This window comes from Corvus brachyrhynchos, unplaced genomic scaffold (assembly GCF_000691975.1).
Source record: "Corvus brachyrhynchos isolate BGI_N302 unplaced genomic scaffold, ASM69197v1 scaffold123, whole genome shotgun sequence".
NCBI classification, from domain to species: domain Eukaryota; kingdom Metazoa; phylum Chordata; class Aves; order Passeriformes; family Corvidae; genus Corvus; species Corvus brachyrhynchos.
This window is the reverse complement of record NW_008237247.1, coordinates 84,678-89,457: the sequence shown is the minus strand read 5'-3', so window position 1 is coordinate 89,457 and position 4,780 is coordinate 84,678. Positions and strand designations below refer to the sequence as shown.

Below are 4,780 nucleotides of genomic sequence, written 5' to 3'. Positions count from 1 at the left end.
AATTAAATAGGAATAGCAGAAAGGGGCAGGGGGAGTCATTCACATTCAAACTTCAATTTTAATACAAAGAAGACAGGAATAAAGTTTCATTATAAAAAAAAACTAGCAAAAGAAGATGGTATTTGTCCATTTTAATGTGTTACTAGATTATACTTAGCTAGGTTTGGATGAGGAACGTTCAGAAAAATTAAATGTGATTTGACATATATATAAAGTATGTATAGTAGGCATCCATTCATGTCAAGATAAAACAGCTTTACCTAGTTTTAAACACTAGTAGATTTATGGTGATTTTTGCACAGTTTTCTAGGTTTTTATTTTGGACTTGTTCCACAGTACACTTAAGATACTTATCATAGAATAGAATCATAGAGTGGCTTGGGTTGGAAGGGACCTTAAAGATCATCTAGTTCCAACCCCCCTGCCATGGGCAGGAACACCTTTCACTAGACCAGGTTGCTCAGGGCCACATCAAATCTGGCCTTGAACACTTCCAGGGATGGGTACAATGTCTCCTTTTTTCCAGTCACCTGGGACTTCACCTGACTGCCAGGACTTTTCAAATATCATAGAGAGTGGCTTGGCAACTACATCAGCCAATTCCCTCAGGACTCTGGGATGCATCTCATCGGTTCCCATAGACTTATGTACATTCAGGTTTCTCAGGTGGTCATGAACCTGATCTTTACATACAGTGGGAGGGACTTTGCTCCCCCAGTCCCCATCCTGCTGTCCATCCACTCGAGAGGTGTGGAAAGAGAGGTTGCCATTGAAAACTGATGCAAAGAAGTTGAGTACCTCAGCCTTCTCATCTGTTGTTACCAGTTTACCAGTGTCATTTATTGGGTGGTGGGGTGGGTACACCTTCTTTGACCTTCCTTTTCTGATTAATAAACCTGTAGAAGCCCTTCTTGTTATTCTTTGCATTTTCTCCTGCCTTAATATATTTTTGTTATAGCTTTTGCTCTTATCTTTACTCAATTATATAACAGATTTTAAGGGAAATAGATATTTGCTTGACATTTGTATGCAAATAATGTTTGTGCCTATGTATAAAAATCTGCCAGTCTGTGTATACACATAAAATATTATAATCCAGAACCACATCAGGGTTTGACTTGGAAATCCAGTAAACATCAGTTCGAAATGATTAATTTAGTTTTCAGAGAATAGGATGTGGGATTGTGATTACTTATTTTACTCTTGATTTTGTTTACAATTTTTATGCATAACTTTTAGAAATATGCATTTCCTTGTCAAATAGTTCTGGAAATTTAACCTGACTTTCAAATTATTACCTTGGAAAAAAATTAAGCATTTAATGTCTTTCTTGTGAAACAGTAAGAACATGCTTTCTATTGTCTCTCTGAAAATATATTTCAATAATATTGTTATAAGGTCAGAAAATAGTGTTTCATTGGCAAGTGCATGGGTAGATAAGGTATCCCAAGCAAAAAGATGCTACAATATATGTCTGCAATTTGTTACAATTATTTTCTGCTCCTATTTTTTTCTTAGGTATTTAAGGATGTAAGGCTTAGAGTTTTTTAAAAATATTTTTTTCTTTTAATTCAATTAAAAGGAAGTTTGGTTTTTACATTAGAGATGAAATCAGACAAAAATTCATGTCATTCTAGTCTTAGCTTTAAACTTCTGATGTATTTTAGAACTCATGAATTTCGTTACCTTCAGGGAACAGTGGGAAACTCACTTTTTCAGTCCGGTTTCTAGCTGAAAACCTTAATTAAATAAATTGAATTAGTGAATTGAAGGTTTCATGGGTGTTGACTACTGAACAATAAATAATAATTTGCTCTTTTAAATTTATTTTGTGCTGAGGAATAAGAGAAAGGTGACATGGTAGCTTCTGGTCATTCCAGAATATTTGTGTTACTTAAGTAAAAGTTTTCATTGAGACTGGGAACCCATTTGCTAGTCTTAGTACAGAACCACATAATTAAATTAAAAAGCCAACAGTTCTTGTTTCAAGAATAATATATAGTATAATATTAAAAGAGTATTATCCTAACTTTTTTATAGATGACAGAATCATAGAATGGTTTGGGTTGGAAGGGACCTTAAAGATCATCTAGTTCCAACCCCCCTGCCATGGGCAGGGACACCTTCTGCTAGACCAGGTTGCTCAGGGTCCCATCCAGCCTGGCCTTGAACACTTCCAGGGATGGGGCATCCACAACTTCTCTGGGCAACCTGTTTCAGTGCCTCACCACCCTCACAGTAAAGAATTTCTTCCTAACATCTAATCTAAACCTACTTTTTTTCACTTTGAACCTATTCCCCCTTGTCCTGTCACTACATGCTCTTGCAATAAGTCCAGCCTTCTTGTAGGCCCCCTTTAGATACTGAAAGGTTGCTATAAGGTCTCCACGATGTCTTCTTTTCTCCAGGCTGGACAGCCTCAGCTCTCTCAGCCTGTCTTCATAGGAGAGGTGTTCCAGCCCTCTGATCACCTTCATAGTCCTCCTCTGGACTCTCTCCAACAGGCCTATGTCCTTCCTGTGCTGGGGACCCCAGAGCTGGATGCAGTGCTCCAGGTGGGGTCTCACAAGAGCAGAGTAGAGGGGCAGAATCACCTCCCTCACTCTGCTGGCCATACTCCTTTTGATGCAGCCCAGGATACAGTTAGCTTTCTGGGCTGCAAGCGCGCATTGCCAGGTAAAGCAATGTGATGAAACAAAGTTGTATGTTGCATTGTGTAGAATTGTAGCCTGTTTTCTCTCTTATTCTGTATTGCAAATATTCAGCATACACACAAAATATTTTTACTTAGTCAAGCATGTGTTTGCAGAGTACGATGAAGTTGTGTTCTCTTCTGTATGCATAATTTTATTTATTTTTAAAAAAGGGCATTCAAGTTAAGAGATTTACTGTAATATTTGTAATCCCATTGCCTTTGCTGGGCATGTTTATTTCTAATAGATATGAACTTGTAGTTCTGTTGATGTTCAACAGTAAACAGAATATATAGGCATCTATATGTATATGTACATGTGTATATACACTATAAATCATATAAACTCTCCTTTTTCTAATTCAGCATTATGATCTTTCCAAATAAAAGTATAAATTTTCCTTCACCTCTTCGAAATCAGTCATGTTTGTCAGCCTTCTACTTTTCCCCTTAATCTGCTGAAGTCTAATACATAAAATCTTATATTAAATACTCAGTAGTGTTGTTATTAATTTTTTTTTTTTTTGCTTGAAAGGAAATAGGTCTCATTCTGGTATTTGTGAATTAACTTGGTCAAGAACATGGACCATTTTGAAGTATTGATCTTGGTAATTTAATTTATTTTTGAAATATTTTTCCCCATTCTTGGAAGATGCAGCATTATATGTTTAGCTGAGGATTATTTTTTTCTTCCTAATTCTCTGATATTTTGCTCTGTCAGAGCAATCCAAGAGATTTATAGAAGTGGTGAATTTGATCAGGTGATCATTTCAACTTTATAGGAAATTCCTTTGATAACACTTTTCCACTATAGTTAATTGTGTAGCATCCTACTGCTGACTTGAATGAAAAAAAAAGGAGATTTATGACTTACTGGGGAGTGAGGATGATGTATCTTGTACGTATAGGCTCTTCAATGATTGTAGAACAAAGCATAGGGCTGTGCTATGAACTGGCATCATGAGAGAGAAGTTCTTTTTTAGCAATTTTCTACATTTTTCCAGGCTCCTGTTGTTGTCTCTAAAAGTGGGATTCGTCACCTGGTGTGCAGTAAGACAATCACACACAGAGACGAGGTATTTGTTTATTTCATATTTGCACAAAGGTGGGTGCTGGGTGGTAAATCCACAAAGCTAGCACACAGAGCAGAGAAGATAATTATTTATACGATGTTAATCTAATATATTCCACCTATCTACTACATATTCAATGTTTACTACTTACTATTGATTACTCATAAAAGGGCTGATTGCACAAGGTATTTTGTAATTCGTTATTAGCTACTGCGCATGCTCGGGGCTCTTTCATTTGAATTGGGGGTCATTGGGTGGTTGTGATGTCCTCCTGACAGAATTACCTTTTACCCAGTTGGACCTGATTTCAGTACAGTTGATGAGTTTGCTTTGTTAGTTTCTTCTTATCTTGGGCAAATGTCCTTTTGGTCTGTAAATTCTGCATTCTTCTTGTCCGTTATCAGTAACCTCCCCCTAGGTCTGTGGCCCCCAAACCATGTCCAGCCCCAAACCCCAACAAGGCGATTCTATTGTCAAGCAACCCATCAAAGACATCATTGTCATTAACATATCCCTTGGTTTCATAGGGTGCAATGGAATATTTCTTAAAAAAACTAACAGGAAGTCTCAATTGTTGAATATAATTACTTGCACTTTAAATAGAAAACATTAATGTTAGATTAGTTGTCATATATGAAATGGAGTGTTGGCCTTTGCATATGAAGTGATGCCTTTTCCTGGTCTTAAAATCAAGAGGCATACACGGTTAGAAGGGGAAAAGGGATTTTACCTTGGTATTTATTTTTAAGGATCCTTAGGTGTACACGTCCAGGTCATATGCATCGAGATGTACCCCACCGAGTCTTTCCCTGTGTCTCTGTCTTTCTTCCCGTGTCCCTCCCAACATTGGGTATAACATTATAGGCTTTACTAATTAGCATATCTATCAAAGATTCCCCAATGAGAGGCTCAAGTGAGCCCCCCTCCCCAAGGAACCTTCCCCTGGATGGTTCTATCTTGGTTTACAGAATATGTTCTGGAGAGGACCTTGGGGTCTGGGGCACACTGATCCCTA

General features: G+C 37.4%; 1 protein-coding gene across 1 annotated transcript in view; it reads left to right on the top strand.

The window, feature by feature from the left end:
• LOC103613021 (splicing regulatory glutamine/lysine-rich protein 1-like) overlaps nt 1–4,780 on the top strand; it is an 81,498-nt gene that overhangs the window by 1,133 nt on the left and 75,585 nt on the right. The gene's annotated exons all lie outside the window — the stretch shown is intronic.